Source organism: Trichechus manatus, unplaced genomic scaffold, assembly GCF_000243295.1.
Source record: "Trichechus manatus latirostris isolate Lorelei unplaced genomic scaffold, TriManLat1.0 scaffold00232, whole genome shotgun sequence".
Taxonomy (NCBI): Eukaryota; Metazoa; Chordata; class Mammalia; order Sirenia; family Trichechidae; genus Trichechus; species Trichechus manatus.
The window spans coordinates 1,323,670-1,340,415 of NW_004444168.1; the positions used below are offsets into that span (position 1 = coordinate 1,323,670).

Sequence of the window (16,746 nt, forward strand, 5' to 3'; positions counted from 1 at the left end):
TATTAGCAGATTATACAGCCTCATGGCACACACACCCTCATCTCACCTCTCACGTTAGCTTCAGCTGTGACGGACAGCTCTGACTCACTTGGCACTGCCAACATTGACATTTCCACCTCAAGGACTTGATGCCTGATGTCTCTCAGCATTCTGCTTCAGGGCTTTGGAATTATGGGCAACTAAATGCCCTCAGAGGCTACCTTCAACCAATGGGCAATAAGATTTGATGAATAAAAGCATCAGATATTTCCTGGAGGCATTCTCCGTGTTTCTTAGAAGTGGAGCCCTACACAGTTGATCCCCCATTATCTACATAGTGTTTATCAACCTGTTTCATAACCTACCCCCGAAGGAGCCATTTCAGAATTTTTTTTTTCCTAATCACCACCCCCATGGGATTTTATAGCATACGTTTACCATATATCCATTCATGTACTGTGACCCTTTGCAGGGCCATATGTCATCGCAATATCTAAGATTTCTTCACCTTCCAATAACCTTGGGGGCTATATTGCCCCCATTGAGAATGCACGGTCTACAGTAACAACTTCAAAAATCCACACTTTATTGGATTTTAGTTGGCCCCTGTCTCGTTCTTCCTGCTTCCATATCCTTGCTTCCTGATTCATCTCTCAAATGAAGTACCTGCACCTAAGTTCTATTCTTAGGTTCTGCTTTAGGGAACCTGAAATGAAATAGAGAGTTGTCATTGTTGTTATTGTTGTTAGCTGCCATCAAGTTGGCCCCCAACTCACGACCACCCCATTAGAGAGTAGAACCGCTCCATAGGGTTTTCTTGGCTTATCTGCTCCTCTAGGTTTTCTACCACCAACTATCGATATAATTTTTCTATCATAGAATAAGTGTTTACATTCAAATCACTCTTTTTTCCTATTTTATGAATTCCTCTAAGAGAGACTGTTAGTGGTCTTATCCCCATCACGCGACAGAGATAAGTTTTGTAATATCTGCTGAGCAAGTCAATAAACATGTATCCTACACACATACTATCACCCACACAAATTTACACATATTTCACTTATATAACCCAAACACACTTATACAACCAGAAACAATAAAATGTGAGTGAAGTATAAAAGAGACAGTGTCTGTTGGACCAATCGATCAGTGCCCCCAGGAATGACCAACTAGGAAAATGAGGCATGCTCCCCTGGCTTGGCAATAGGTGAATTTGCAAAAATAAAATAAAATAAAAAGTTCTTATTCTTCCTACCTTGTGTTCAAGAAGCACTAAAGATTATAAGTTGGACAAATACTATACTTTCCATCTGAGACCAGGGTAATGTATGTTCATTTTGACGAAGATGATAGGGCAAGGTAGTGGTCTTACAGTAACAAAGCCTTTCAAATATCTGTCCTATCCATGGCATTGGCCCCATCTTGTTTTCTAGATCCAGAGATTTTGAAAATCAAAAGATTAGGTTTCCTGGTAGCCCCTGCCTGCTGCACTTGGTAAAAGTAAAAGGGAATAGAAAAACTGAGTCAGCTAAGGGCAGGGAGTATCTGGCAGGATTGTTGTTTGAAGGTGACATTATTGTGGGAAGCTATTAGCCTAGAGATTGGGGAGCATCTTACCTGTAGAATCTAATCCCTTGCAGGCAATCTTGAGCAGGATTTCTGTACTAAGAGTTCTATGTAAGGAGAGTTAAAAACAGGTTAAAAGGAAGAAAAGTAGTGCTGGAGAAGAATGGGCAATTCTCTACAAGTCCTGTAGAAGCCCCTGAAGAGACACAGCCCCACTGACACATTCCATACTCTCACCTGGTGGGCTGAGCTAGCTAAGCACAGAGCAGTGGATTGATGACGGGAGTCCATGGCTGAGTGCAAGATGGTGAAACTTTCGCAGCTTGAAGATCCAAATCCCACTAGGAAATTCTCACTGCATTTTTATCCCAAGGCGCTCAGAATGTTTCTCCACCCTAAACTTATACCAACCACTTACCTCAAGGACACAAATCAGAATCCTCCAAGGGCCTGAATAAATAGTTTTCCTAAGAGGAACTTATTAAAAATGAAGACCTAAGAGGTGATGTAAACAAGGAATACCCATGAGTTCTCACTTTGCAAGATATCCTTAAGCCTTTTATATTATAATTGTAAATATAGACTGAAATCTCTGGACCATACCTGATTCAAGCTCTATTCAGAAAAGTAAAAATTCAATGGGCATATACAATAAAAATATTATATAGTCCAATATGGATGGGTCAATTTTTTTCACACATCAGCCAGATTCTCTCCTGCTTTTTTATTGCTTTTCTAAGAAAGCTAAGTTCTCATCAGTATTTCTTAAGAAAAATTGGATTATGGTATTATTTTTAGTTGTACTGATTAATGTGCAGACATTTAAAAGAAAATTGCATACTTATTTCTAAAAGCTAAATCAATTGTAAACTCTTGATTGTCCAAAATCTAGGCCACCTCAGTTGGGTAGAGTGTTTTTAGATATTGATCTTGTCTGCTCTAGGGGTAGCCAAGTGGGGCCTGAGGTAACCAAGCCTTCTAAAACTAAGAATAGTTTCCCTCATATACTATAGTGACCACACACTCATATAATTTTTTCACTTTCTCACCATTTTATTTCAGGTTGCAGTTTATATTTGTGGTGTTCAGTGAATATACACATTGTATCATTTAGCCCTTGCAGATACCACATAGAGAGGTCCATGTGGAGTGCAACTGTGACCCCCACCAACAGACAGCATCCAATGGCAGGCATGTATGAGTGGAAAACCGTCAGATAAATTCTAGCCACTTTTTTTTTTCAAGATGTCCAAGCTGGACAACAAATGGAGGAGAAGCAAACTGTGCCCTCTAAACCCTACCCAAGTTGCAGATTAACAAGGTACTAAATTTTGTTCACACTAAAAACCTTGAAAATAGAATATTTTAAATTAGTTAAAAGTCTCCCAATGAAGAGTTTCAGTGAGATTTGAACCATTCTTTTTATAATATTTTAAATATATATTATTAAAAACATGGCTTATAGTTATAAAAGTAGCTAGCAAGAGTGATTAATATCAGTGAATATGAAAATTTACTAGCTGAATTTCAGCAAAAATATTTGCGTAATTGTGTATGGATTTGAAAAAGGAGTATCATGGTTTTTGCAAACAAAGCATCCTTTGCATTTGAGCTGCTGAATGCTACAGAGTTGTACAAATTACACAAATTATGCAAGTTATTAAATAACACTAGGACATAGCCTGGCTGTCTGTTGTCCCAGAGGTAATGAAATCTGTCCATTGCAGGTTCACTCACTCTTCAGCAGAATAAATGCATGTTCATCTCTGCCCTCTACTCCATCTATACTGAAAGCTTTTTACCATGCTCATCAACGTCCTAATTAAAAAATTCAATGCTATCTATATATTTTTAAGCTTGTGAATTATTAAAGAACCATTTGTAACTCACAATCATATTATATTAGAATTGGAAGGAAATTTAGAAATCATCCAATTTAATCTATTTTTATAAATGAGAATTTTGATTCCCAAGAGAAAGTGATAGTCCATGGTTACAAACTCAATAAAATTATTATGTCTCAAGGCACCTACCCAATATCTTTTCTTCTTTGACAAATAGTTTGCTTTGAGTCGTCATCTTATTTGACTATCTTTTTGCATTTCTCACTATTTAATACTCTTTGTATCTAGGAACTTTTACTTTCTTATATTTATGACATCACTATGGCCAAATTCCCCTGTTAGGTCCCTTGGATAATTCTTTATCAATTTCTTCGTTCTATCTGAATTGCATCTTTAAAATTGGTTTTAACCAGGATGTTTCCAATTGAATAAATAATGTAATTTCAGAGAAAAGTTCTAAAAACACAATAAAACAATAGTGGAGCTAGAGAATGACCAGAAAGGACATTGCCTTCCAAAAGATGTTTAGGGGGCCTGTGGGGAGCATTGTCCACAATTGTGTGGACAATGTGCTGACAATGTTCAGAAGGAATCAGGTGTGCTAAATCTGATAGGCAGAGCATTCCAGTACTAAGCTTGGATGTTGGGATGAGCTTAACATTTTTGTGGATGAGAAAGAAAGTCATTGTGACTGAGTGTAATGACTGTGGGGAAAGGGGTTTTAGGTATATTCAGGGTTTAGATTAAGTAAAGCTTGAGGGATAGCTTTAGGAGTTTGGATTTTTATTCCAAGTGCCACTGGAGAATTTTGAGCGGGAGAATAACATGATTTGAGTTGCATTAAAAGAAAAGCCCTCTGGATGCTATATTGAAAATCTACTTTAAGGATTAGGAAGTCCACGTAAGATAAGGTCCAAGAGGCTTGTATCAGGATGGTATCAGTGGACCATGAGAAGGTTGCCAGATTTAGGAAGAGATATTTTAGTAGTAGAGCTAACAGAATTGCAGACATACTACAGGACAAGCCAAAGAAGTTTGGTATAACTTACATTTTTGGACTAGGCATTAAGTAGATGGTAATGCTATTTACTAAGAGAGTAAGAAAGGGGAGGACAATTAAGATTCATATTTTAAATATGTTCAGTTCAAGTGGAAATCAAATATAGGCATATTTAACTGTACCTGAATTAACATTAACAATTTACACACATTATTCCCATCGCTGGGAAAAATGAATCATGACTATTTCCTCTACCCTTTCTCATTTCCTAATTGCCCCTTAAGTATTGAATTGGTTATTTCTTTCTCCTAGAAATCTTGCTTCTCTAGATTTGGTAATTTTTGGCTCTTTGTGCTCCTATGGCACCTTTTTCATGACTTCATGTCTTTGAATTCACTATTTATTTTTCCTTTCATTCTTTGTTGTTGTATTTGTTGTTTGCCATCCAGTCGATTCTGAATCATGGCAACCTTATGTATAACAGAACAAAACACTGCCTAGTCCTGTACCATCTTCATAGTTGGTATGTGTTTGTCCATTGTTTCGCCTGTTGTTCTAATCCATCTCACTGAGTGTTTCCCTCATCTTCACCAACCCTCTGCTTTAACAAACCTGATGCCCTTTTCTAGCTATTGGTCTTTCCTGATGAGTTTATTTAAGCTTTAAAATAGTTCTGTCTATATTTGTGTTCCTGATCATATGCCACCTCCTGAAATGGTTGAATGTCAACCAATTCTTTTTGGTATAGTGACTCTGTGTATTCTCTCCATCTTCTTTTGACGATTCCTGCTTCGTTTAAAATTTTCCCCACAGAACCCTTCAGTATGGAATTTTTATTTCAGTTCTTTCAGCTTGAGAAATGCTGAGCGTGTTCTTCCATTTTGGTTTTCTATCTCCAGGTCTTTGCACATGTCATTGTAATACTTTAGTTTGTCTTCTTGTGCCACCCTTTGAAACTTTCGGTTCAGCGCTTTTACTTTATCATTTCTTCCTTTCACTTTAGCTACTCAACATTCAAAAGCAAGTTTCAGAGTCTCTTCTGACATCTGTTTTGGTCTTTTCTTTCTTTCCTGTCTTTTTAGTGACCTCTTGCTTTCTTCACGTATGATGTCCTTGATGTCATTCTGCCACTCATCTGGTCTTCGGTCATTAGTGTTCAATGTCTCAAATCCATTCTTGAGGCCGTCTTTCAATTCAGGTGGGATATACTGGAGGTCGTACTTTGACTCTCGTGGATTGTTCTAATTTTCTTCAGCTTTAACTTGAACTTGCATGGGAGCAATTGATGGTCTGTTCCACAGTCAGACTCTGGCCTTGTTTTGATTGATGATATTGAGCTTTTCCAACGTCTCTTTCCACAGACGTAGTTGCTTTGATTCCTGTGTATTCCACCTGGCAAGGTCCACGTTTATTGAATATACCATGGACTGCCAAAAAAACAAACATATCTGTCTTGGAAGAAGTACAGTCATCATGCTTCTTAGAAGCAAGGATAGCGAGACTACATCTCACATACTTTGGGCATGTTGTCAGGAGGGATTGGTCCCTGCAGAAGGACCTCATGCTTGGTAAAGTACAGGGTCAGCAAAAAAGACTAAGACCCTCAACAAGATGGACTGACACAGTGGCTGCAACAATGGGCTCAAGCATAACAACAATTGTGAATATGGCGCAGAACCCGGCAGTGTTTCATTTTGTTGTACATGGAGTCACTATGAGTCAGAACCGACTCAATGACACTTAACAACAGCATATCTGTGTTGTCTTGTTAGTGGACTGCAAGTTCTTTTAAGTAAGGTACTGAGTTTTATTCATGTTGTGCTTGCACATAGCAGGCAATCAGTCAGATTTGTGGAGAAGAAAATAAACTGAGACAATAAGGCACAGGAAAGAAAGAATGCGGATTTCGAAGATGTTATAATCACAACGTTTCTAAGTATTTGATAAAAATGTTAGAAATAACTGCCTCTTATGGCTGACAATCTTCCAGCCAGCTTCCTGAAAGCCCACTTCACGTCCTTATTCTTCAGGCTGTAAATGATGGGGTTCAACATGGAAGTCATAACCGAATAGAACACGGAGATGACTTTATCCTTTTCACTCATTACCTTGGAACTGGGTCTCATGTAGGCATATATTGCAGAGCCATAGTAGAGAACCACAACAGTGAAATGGGAGCCACAAGTGGAGAAAACCTTGAGCCTCCCTTCCCCTGACTGCATCCACATCACAGTGGAGAGAATATTGCAGTAGGAGACAAAAATGAGGAAGACAGGAACTAGAAGGAGCACCACACCCATTGAAAAAAGAGCCATTTCAGCCTGGTAGGTGTCTGCTGAAGCCAGCTTCAGAAGTGCAGGAGGTTCACAAAAATAATGATTAATTACATTCTGCCCCTGGTAGGGGAGACACAATGTAAATGCACTGTCCACTGAACACACGAATGCCCCACTGATCCAGGACACTATGGCCAGCTGGACACAAACCCTCTGGGTCATGATGGTGGAGTAGTGCAGGGGCTGGCAGACAGCCACATAGCGGTCATAGGACATCACTGCCAACAGTACACACTCTGTACACCCTGCTAGGAGGAAGACAACTATCTGTATTGAGCATCCAGTGAAGGAAATGGTTTTCTTTTTCACAAGGAAATGGACTAGCATCTGGGGAACGATGCTTGTTGAGAAACAGAGGTCAGCAAAGGACAAGTTTTTGAGGAAAAAGTACATGGGAGTGTGAAGTCGAGAATCAGTTTGGATAAGGATTATTATGAGCAGGTTGCCAAATACAGAGAGAAAGTAAATGATCAGGAAAACACAGAACAACAAGATCTGGACCTTTGGATCCTGTGAAAGTCCCCTTAAGATAAATTCAGCTACAGAAGTCTGGTTTTCTTTTCCCATTGATGTTTATTCCTGTTTACCTGTCAGCAGAAAGAGAACAGGTTCATTCTGAATGTTTGGCTTCACAAACTCTGTAAATAAGTGTAATGTTAACAGGCATAGGTTATTGGACTATTGGATTTCAGCTACTTCCCACCAGGTGCCAGTTACCTTTAGGATGCATTTTGTTGTTTCCAGCGATTTACAGGTTTTTTTACTTTTGTTTTTTCCTTTCTTGATCCAACTGGTAAGCTGAGTATCACGATCTACCTGGTTTCTCGACTAACCTTGATGTTAAGATATGTACATATTGCTAACTGTAGATATATTAGGGGAGTTATCTTTGTTTTAAATTTATTGGTTTTTTTCGAGAAATACTTTGTAGTTACCTCAGTTTGGGATCTGAGAATGAGGTGAACTGGTTTGGTGAATAAAAAGGCCTTTTTTGTTGTTGTTCTTAGATTTCAGAATACCTGCAATTCCAGTAGGCCCACTCCTAGCCTTAGGAGGAGAAAGAAATTCAGTCTCTAGCTAGAGATAGGTGGGACCATACAGAATGGGAAAGGAGGTTGTAGATATGCTTGTCAGAACTTCACTGAGCCCCTCAATGAAAATTTGATTGGTCTTGGCTCCTGTTCACTCTTGTTCACTCCTGTGTCACAAAAGGTTGTTGGTACTGTATCCATCCAATGAAGAAATAATAGTCTCTTTAATAAATGATGCTGTGACCACTGAATTTCCACAAGCAAAAGAATGAAGTTGGACCCATACTTCACATTATATAAAAAAAACTAACTCTAAATGTATCAAGGACCTAAATATGAGCCTTAAAACCATAAAATTCTTACGAGAAAACATAGGGCAATGCTTTGGAACTTAGCCTTCAACAATGAACTCTTAGATATGACACAGAAAGCACAAGCAACAAATGACAAAATAGGTAAGTGAGACTTCATCAAAATTTGAAACTGTCGTATATCAAAGGATTTTATTAGCAAAGTAAAGAGACAACTTATAGTCTGGGAGAATATTTTTGGGAACTATATATCAGATAAGGGTTTAATTCTCGGGATGTATAAATAACCCCTACAACTTAACAAGAAAAAAGACAAACAGCCCTATCAAAAAATGGGCAAAGGATTTGAATAAACATTTCACCGAAGAAGATTTACAAATGACAAAAAAATTACATGAAAATATGCTCAACCTCATTGGCCATTAACAACAACAAAAGAAACTGTTGCTGTCAGTAAATTCTGACTCATGATGACCCCAGGTGTTACAGAGTAGAACTGCTCCATAGGGTTTTCTTGGCTATAATCCTTAAAGAAGCAGATCGCCACGACTTTCTTCTGTGGTGCCACTGGGTGGGTTCAAACTGCCAACACTTAGGTTAATAGATGAGCGCAAACCATTGTGCCACCGAAGCGACTTCATTAGCCATTAAAACCAAACTAAACCCACTGCCATCGAGTCGATCCCAACTCATAGCGACCCTATAGGACTAAGTGGAACAGCCTCATAGGTTTTCCAAGACTGTAAATCTTTATGGAAGAAGACTGCCACATCTTTCTCCTGTGGAGCGGCTGGTGAGTTCAAACTGCTGACCTTTCAGTCAGCAGCAGAGTGCTTTAACCACTGCGCTACCAGGGCTCCTTTCATTAGCCAGTAAGAACCTGTTGCCGTTGAGTGGATTCCGACTCATAGTGACCCATTAGGACAGAGTAGAACTGCCCCATAGGTGGATTAGACCAGTGGACCTCTTGGTTAACAGCTAACGCTTAACCACTGCATCAGCAGGGCTCCTTCATTAGCCATTAGGGAGATGGAAATCAAAGCCACAGTGAGATACTTAGGGAGTCACTAGGATGACTAAGATTAAAAAAAAAAAGGAAAACAACAAATGTTGGTGATGATATGAAGAAATTGGAACCCTCATCCACTGCTGGTGGCAATGCGAATAGGACAGCCTCATAGCTCGTCAAAAATCTGACATCAGACAAAAACTCATTCATAATCGAACAGGCAGTTCAAATGTGGCTTTTGGAGTCAGACAGATAAATTATAGTTATTAATCCTTGTCTTATTTTCATAATGTTTTTATACAGAGACTTCTTAAATAGAAATCAAAACAAGGTAAATGGAGAACAGGACCATAGTCCTGACCCTTGCTTAAATATTTCACATAATCAAGAGTGAAAACAGCATGAAGAAATATGGCATCACTAGCAAACATATTATATGTTAAAACACTAGACATTCTCCTACTTAAATTAAGAAAATTAGAAGGATATTCTCAGTTACTACTATTATTTAACATTGTTTGAGTACAAGTTTAGGAAATTAAATAGGAAAATGAAATAAATAATATAAAAGTTGAAAAGAAGAAAATATTATTAATACTGATAGGTAAAATAATAGTGTTGGAAATCCAAGACAGAACTAAAATGATTTAAACAGAAAGAAATTTTATTAAGATAACAGGATAGAAAATATAAATCTAAATCTGATGCCTGCATTAGTAGTAAGCACTTAGAAAGAAATGAGGAAAAAAATTCAGAAGGGTAGCAAAGACTCAACATATTTAGGACTTAATTTAATAAGAAAGAATAATATTTACCCAGAAATAATTTGAAAGTTATAAATAACCTACATATGTGGGGTGATATGTTATTATTCTGGATAGGTCTATTTACTATCACATAGAATGTCAATCTTTGTCAAGTTAATGTAAAAATGTCATATAATTCCAATATAGATTTTAAATTCTAAAGTACAATGTAGAAAAATGGATGTTTGAAAATTCCCAATGGAAATTGAGGAAAGCAGAATAGTGAAGGGAGAAGTGTCCTAGTAGATGGTAAAAGTGAATATGAAGTTATTCTAATGAAATGGCATGATTCCATAACAGGAATAGATAAATGATTTTGGTAGAATAAAATAAAGACTATAGAAATAGATTTGAGTATATATGAAAATATAATAAGTAATTATGCTGGCATTTCAATTCAGTTAGGAAGGGAAAGATTATTAAATAAATAGCTTAATTTACCTTACATACCATTTAAAAAAAAATAAAGTTACATTGTTGTTGTTAGCTGCCATTGAGTCAGCCCTGACTCATGGTGACCACATGCATGATAGGATCATACCAAAGTTACATTACTACCTGATAATATAGAACAAGGTGCATTGCAGGTGGATTAATAATCTATATGTCAAAAGCTTAAATATAAAAATAAAGGAGAAAATCCAAAGGATTATTTTTTGTCTAATTAAGACATAAAGTCCCCTAGGCATGAAGAAAATAGACATCTGACTATATATTCATTGCTTTATTTATTCAAGAAATAATTTTGAAGTGCCATATTCTAAAACTAAATTCCTCAAGAAATCTACTTTACTTGATCTCTCAGATGAAGTGACTGAAATTATCATGACTGCTAGGCTATTATGCATCTTCCCTGCCTTTTTTTTCCCCCTATAATTCCTATTCTACATAAATACCCCTGGCTTGACTATTTTTTTCTATATTGGCATAACTACAAAGACAATCTCCCAGATTGAAAATAAGAGGCATCTTCTCTTTCTTGCTTTCCTACCACGTACTAGACAATTTACCTCAGAAATAAATCTCAAATCTCTCTCCTCCCTTTGATCCCTAGTATCACCAACCTATTTCCCAATACCATGGATTTTGCTCATTATCTTTGTCATCCCTCTGCCTCATATATTGCTCCCTCCAAACAGTTTCCATATCATAGAATAATCTTAAAAAAAACCACTAATCTTATCACTTTAAACTACCTATTTAAAACAATTCAACAACACTTCTTTGTTTATAGACTTAAGTCCAGCTGTCTAATCAGAGCCCAAATCATCCATGATTGGCTATAGATGTCTGCAAGTCCATCTGTCCTCTTTTCCTAACTTTACCCATGCTCCTGTCATACCCAAAGGTACATGAGTTACTGCCTTTGTCTGCACTGTTTTCTGTATGGAAAGTCACTTCTTGCTTTAGTAACTAAGTAAATTCCTAGTCACCCTCTAATACTCTCTTCTAATGTCACTTCTTCACTCAAGCTTTCATTGACTTCATTAAACTGAGTTATTTCTCAACCCTCTTCTGTAGATTTTTTTTACTTCCAATTATTAATACATGTTTTATGTTGTACAATAAGTATTTACTTTCAAGTCATTCTTTTTTCCATTTTATTAATCCCTCTAAGAAAGAGACTATTAGTGACCTTATCCTCATCATTGAAACATGATTTTTTAATAAATCTTTTGAGCAAATTAATAAATAGGGAGCCCATACAGATATTATCACACTTATAAATTTATACATATATTCATCCATATACCCAAACAGAAACACTTTAAAACCAGGAATAATAAAGTGTGGATGAAATATAAAAGCTACAATATCTGTTGGGCTAATGGATGCCTTCAGGAATGACCAACTGGAAAAATGAGGCAGGCTCACCTGGGCTTGGTGGTAGGTGAAGTTGCAAAAAATGTTTAAATAAATTTTCCTACTTTCTGCTCAGTAAATACTGAAGATTATAAATTGGACAAATAATTTCCTTTCTACCTGAGACCAGGGTAACATATGTCCATTGTGGCAAAGATGATATTGAAAGATTCTGGTCTTAGTAACAAAGCCCTTCAAATACCTGTCCTATTCATGACGTTGGCCGCATGTCATTTTCTAGATACAGAGATTTTGAAAATCAAACGATCCAGTTTCCCAGTAGCACCTACCTGCAGTAGATGGGAAAAGTAAAAGGGGATGGAAAGACAGAGTCAGCTAAGGGCAGGGAATATCTGGCAGAATTGCTGTTGCTTGAAAGTGACGTCAGTGTGGGAGGCTATTAGCCTAAGGATTTGGGGGCATCTTGTGTGCAGACTCTAATACCTTGCAGGCAACCTGGAGCAGGACTTCTGTACTAAGAGTTCTATGTAAGGAGAGTTAAAGATAAGTCAAAAAGAAAGAAAAGTGGTGCTGGAAAAGAATGGGCAATTCTCTATAAGTCCTGTAGGAGCTCCTGAAGAGACACAGCCCCCTTGACACATTCCCTACTCTCACCTGGTGGGCTGAGCTGAGCTAAGCACAGAGGAGTGGATTGGTGAGGGGAGTCCATGGCTAAGTGCAAGATGGTGAAACCTTGGCAGCTTGAAGATCCAAATCCCACTAGGAAATTCTCGTTGCATTTTTATCCCTAGGCACTCAGAATGTTTCTCCACCCTAAACTTATACCAGCCACTTACCTCAAGGACACAAACTTAAATTCTCCAAGGTCCGGAACAAATAGTTTTCCTGAGAGGAACTTATTAAAACTGAGGTGCTAAGAGCTGATGTAAACATGGAATTCTCATGAGTTCTCACTTTGTAAGATATCCTTAAGCCTTTCATATTATAATTGTAAGTACAGACTGAAATCTGTGGATCTCCCCTGATTACAAACTCTATTAAAAAGAGGGAAAGTTTAAGTGGGCATGCATAATTAAAAAATAAAAAAAATTATATAGTCCAATATGAATGTGTCAATTTTTTTCATACAATCAGCTCAGATTCTTTCATGCTTTCCTACTGCCTTTCTTAACCTTATAAGTAAAGAAAGGTGAATACTCATCAGTATTTCATAAGAAAAACTAGATTATTATATTGGTTATTTTTAGTTTCACTGATTAATTTGCAGAGATTTAAAACAAAATTTAAAAAATATTTTTAAAGGTTAACCATTTGCAAACTTTCGGTTGTCAAAAGCATCTGGTACACCTAAATTGCATTGGAAATATGTTTAGGAATTGACCCTGACTTCTCTTGGGGTATCCAAGTGGGGCCTGAGGTTGCCAAACTTTCTAGAATTAATAGCATCCCTATTATACCACAGTGACCATACAATCGTATCACTTGTTAATTTTCACCATTTTACTTCAGGTTGCATTTTATATTTGTGGTGTTCAATGAGTATATACATTATATCATTTAGCCCTTCAAGATACTGCATAGAGAGTTCCATGTGGAGTGCAACTGTGGTCCTCAGCCAAGAGCCAGCATTAAATGAGTGGACAACCTTCTGATAAAACATCCCCTAGTCTTTGAGATGGCCCAGCTGGACAACAAATGGAGCAGAAATAAGCTATCCTTTCTGAGCTATGCCCAACTTTCCGATTAATAAAACTTATTAGCTACCAAATTTGGGGACAATTCGTAACATAGCATTTGATGAACATTAAAACAGCAATATACATTTGACGAATTTATCTAATTGGATGTCTTAAATGGTTAGATTTTATTATATTTAATTTATGTACCCATAAATGTATTTTTTTAAGTCTCGTCTATATGCCCATTTAAAGAAAAGAGAAATTCTGAAAAAGGTTATAAAAATAGCAACTCATATGAGAGTCATTCACTGAGTAATTCATAGAAAAGCTATAGAAGCAAAGATGTTAAATTCCGAAGTGCACATATTTCCATAATATGTCATCAATATGATGATATTTATATGTAAAAAAGACAAACCAAAAAAAGAATTCAAGTTTAATGCCTTTGCTTTGATAAGTGAATGCCACTAGAATAGCACAAAGAATTTTTACAACCAAATATAATTTTAATCTTTCCTCAAGAAAAAGATTATTATACTGGTTTCTCCATTCACCTGTCTGTGTTGAAACATTCTAAGCGTTTCCATGCTCTGCTCTGCGCTCTGGGAGGCTGATCTCTAGCAAATCTATCACTGGGTTCCCTTGGATGTAGACAATGCAAAGTGCCAGCAGAAGACAAGAAATAAGGAGTAGAAACTGATGGAATATTTCTTTGCTGCTGGCTCTCTGCTCTGGGACCTGTTTTCTGGCTCTCTCTGTCCTTAGTGTCTACAATTCTTGTGGGAAGTCCCTTCTCCAGACTGCATCTTTCCCTAAAATATAGTAGCATTCTTTCCTCCCGCTTCTCCTTCAAGCCTTATGATAGTAATGGTTTCTTAATGCTGCTAGTCTCTGGGTGTCTCAGTATCACTTGTTGATTCCCTCAAGTCTGTACTTATTTTATAGGAAGTCCTTTCATTAAAGTCTCTTGAATACTGATCGTTCTGACCAGGGACGCAGTAAAAGTCCCAGATGGAAAGAGAAAAATGTAGAACAAAATTCAGATTCCTGAAAAAGGTCATACCTACTGTACCATTAGAGACTAGAGGAACCCCTGAGACTATCACCTTAAGATGTTCTTTGAACTTGGAATTGAAGTTATTTCTGCAGGTCAACTTTCAGCCAAACAATAAACTGGCTTATAAAATAAACAATATTACCTGTGAGTAATGTGCTCCCTTAAACAATTAACTATATGAGGCCAAATGGGCAACAGTTACCCAAAAGCAAAGATGAGAAGGCAAGGAGGGGAGGGGAAGCTAAATCAATGGAAACAGCACAAACATAATGGAAATAATGAGAATGCTGACGCATTGTAAAAATTGTAACCAGTGGCATGGAAGAGTTTGTATAAAAATTGTTAAAGGGGAACCTAATGTGCCGTGTAAACTTTCACCTAAAATACAATACAATAATACTGAAAAAAAAAAAAAAGTCTCTTGAACCATCTGAGTTTTCTGTCAGGTCATTGGCTGATACAATGACATTTTAGCACTGAAGGAAAAATGAAACTAATCCTCTAAATAAAGTAATGGTAAGAAGAAAACATTTTTGAAAATGTTACTGTTGGGATGTGATTTTGTGATTAAAACTAATGTGTACTATGTATAAAAACTCTTCTATGTTCACACTAAAAAACTTGAAAGTAGAATATTCTGAACTATTTAAAAGTTGCCCAATGAAGAGTTTCAGTGGGTTTTGAACCATTTTGTTTAAAATGTTTTAAGCATATATTATCATAAATATGATTTATAGTTATAAAAGTAGTTAGCAAGAAAGAGTGATTGACATCAGTGAAATATGGAAATTTACTAATTGGACTTCAGCAAAAATCTCTGCACAACTGTGGATAGATTTGAAAAATAAATATTACAATATTTACAAAGCATCCCTTGAGTTCGAATATCTGAATCTTTCTGAGTTGCATAAATTGCATAAGTTACATAAATTATTAAATTGCACCAGTCAATAAAAACAAGTATCAAAATAAAGAGCTGAGTTTCTGGCTCTTCTTAGATGTAGAAAGCTGGGAAAAGTGTTCCTCCCCCATAATAACAATAAAAGTCTACAAATTATAACTCTTTTTGAGCCCTTCAGACAGCAGAAGTCACAGGACAACCAAATTGTGTAAAATCTAATAAATTTGAAGCCTCCAAGAAAAGATTACATAGTAGCAGTGATTCATCTGTGGTAGAGCATGGGCGGAAGACAGGGCCACCCCAGAGTAGACTCTAGTGGAAAGAGTGGACAAGGTGCATAAAGATAGGGAGAATTTCATCAGAGAAATACAAACTATATAAATAATCTAATGGAAAGGCTATTAAAAAAAAAAAAAAAAAAAACTGTAAGAGAGGTAAAAATGTTTTCAATGAGCTAATCAGGAGCTTGACAGCCAAGCCATTCCTGGAAGCACAGTGAGATAGGAAATTAATTGGCATTGTTGGCGTACACATTTGAAGTGGCTTCATTTCTAGCCCTACCATGTCTCAGTTCTGTGGATCTGGGAAAATATCAACCTTTCTTGACTTCTGTTTTATTATTCTAAAATAATACTCATCCTATATGATGCTGTGTACAACAAATACACAGTTTTTTTTCCCCACAGAGTAAGTACACAAAAGGTAGCTACATGATTATTTCTCTTCCCACTCTCTTTGATTTTTTTTTCAATTACAAGGATTTCTACATGTTGAATGTGATCTTGGGTTCCTTCTTCTATTTTACAAGGACTTTAATTTGCCTCCTCTGGTTACAGTTCTCCCTAATCTTTAGTTGAATCCACCTGCATATTCCAGGAAGTAAGATATTTTATCTATAAACAGTGATAGCTGGCATTTGTTTTACTCTTCAGTATTCCCCCTACTTTTTAATTAAAACATTGATTAACTTTGTTTAGCAATCTCTAGGAGAAGTGGTTCTTCTTTCTGGACAGGTTAACAATAATGCAACAGCAACAACAACCAGAAAAGAAAAAAAAAAACCCCACCAAATATGTTTTTGAAAAAAACACAAAGAAATTCACCTACAAGTTGGAATGAATTTTGACATTACTCCCATGGTTGACTCTCCCATAAATTGCTGGTATTTATTCTGTTTTCCCTGGAGCCTCTGAAGTTAACATTTCCTAGCCATGAGCCAACCCTTTCCACTCTCAGCAGCATACAAAGCCACCCTTAAAAAGCCCCTTCCGTCTACTCTTCAGGAACCTGTCCTGTGCTAATCTTCTCCTCCCCAGTTTCAATGCCTTTAGGCTGTAATCTGATGCCCAATTCCACCAAAAATGCCTGAGATAACTGGAAGTGTGGATACTCACACATACTCA

The 16,746-nt window shown here is 36.9% G+C and overlaps 1 pseudogene; it reads right to left on the minus strand.

The window, feature by feature from the left end:
- Positions 1-6,228: 6,228 nt before the first annotated feature.
- LOC101344758 (olfactory receptor 2D3-like) lies at positions 6,229-7,424 on the minus strand (annotated as a pseudogene).
- Between the last annotated feature and the right edge of the window lie 9,322 nt (positions 7,425-16,746).